Source organism: Rhincodon typus, unplaced genomic scaffold (assembly GCF_021869965.1).
Source record: "Rhincodon typus isolate 14 unplaced genomic scaffold, sRhiTyp1.1 hic_rhity00000135, whole genome shotgun sequence".
Classification (NCBI taxonomy): Eukaryota; Metazoa; Chordata; class Chondrichthyes; order Orectolobiformes; family Rhincodontidae; genus Rhincodon; species Rhincodon typus.
In genome coordinates, this window is record NW_025965773.1 from 46345 (window position 1) to 48101 (window position 1757).

Consider the following 1757-nt stretch of genomic DNA (forward strand, 5'->3'; position numbering starts at 1 on the left):
AGGCAGATAAGGGTGGAGAGGGAAATATATCCTTGGTAGTGGGGTCATCACATTCCCATCTAGCTGTGATAATCTCTGATTCTCCTGCCTGTTCACCTAGAGTGACAGAATCACCAGAGAACTTTCCTGTAGATAAAGACCACTCTATCCATTGTCACTCTGCTGGCCATCTTGCTTGGGCCATCCAAAGTTAATCCTACTCCTTTGGTCACCTACGTGCACATTGTGCTGTTGTGGTAGTGTCCCCACCTCTCAGCAAGTTGGTCTGGCATCAAAGCCCACCGCCCTTTGGTCCACCTGCCTGACAAGAATCCATCCAGCTAGAGTTATAGAATCACAGTGAATTGAAGCATAGAAAAAGGCCCTTCAATCCATTGTATTTGCACTCGCTATCAAGCTATACTAACCTCATTTTCCAGCATTTGGCCTGTAGCTTTGTACACAGTGGCATTTCAAGTGTTCATCAAAATACTTCTTAAATATTGTAATGGTTCCCACCTTTACCACCCTTTCAGGCAATGAGATCCAGATACCCACCACCCTCCAGGTGAAAACGTTTCCTTTAATCCTCTCTAAACCTCCTACTCACCTTAAATCTATGCCCCCTGGTTACTGACTTCTCTACGAAGGTGAAACATTTCTCTCTATCTACCCTATCTATGACCCTCAGAACTTTGTACACCTCAATCAAGTCCCCTACAGCCTTCTCTGCTCAAAAGAAACAACCCCTATCTATCTCCTAAGAGCTGAATCACTGCAGCCCAGGCAACATCCTGATGAATCTCCACTGCAACCCTTCCAGTGCAAACGCATCCTTCCTATAGTGTGGTGACCAGTACTGCAAACAGTATTCTAGCTGTGGTCTAAATAATGTCTCTACAGCACCATCATAACCTCCTTGTTCTTGTATTCAATACCTCAATTAATAAAGCCTGTGCTCTCGCAGTGTTTTACAGAATTCCATCTTATCAGGTTCAATAGATTAGCTGACAACAGAAGTTTTAAATATGCCATATGAGACTGCCAAATTTATTTTACTAGGCGAAGATCCAGTGACCCGTTTGCTTTGAGTAAACCAAGCGAGATCAGGGATCTCATAAGAGAACATCTCAAGATTTTTTAACAAATGGAAATTAACTCTGCCATACAAAGTTAGAACAGTTGTACAATCTACACTATATATATCGTAGATTTTTATATATATTATATATATATGTATCACATAGTCTAACATCCAGAATTGACATGAGGCAATTACAGATAACAAAGTATAATCGAACACCTCACAGTGCGTATCAAAGCATATCCCATGGATTTAGTATCAATCCCCATCAGACTTTAGTGATGCAGTGGGTCATCAAACCTCATTAAAATTTCACAAGGGATTGAAAGTCTTCACTTAAATGACCTACCTTTGAGGCCACCTGAACATCCATTTTGCCACAGACTCCCTCAATGATTGATCAAACTCCAGCCTTTCCAATGTCTACACTCCACTGGATTCTGGCACTGCACTTCCAGCAATTACGCAAAGGAACACCTCTAGCTTTTCACCGTAGCTAGCTTCACAAAGCCAGTACTATGCATGGGGACTTCCCTGAGCTCCACATTTGCTCATGTGCATCAAGCAACTCCTAAAACTCCTTTCTGAGTCCTAACACCACAAAACTATGTCATTATCCTTGGGATAACAAGGTGTAGAGCTGGATAAACACAGCAGGCCAAGCAGCACCAGAGGAGCAGGAAGGCTGACGTTC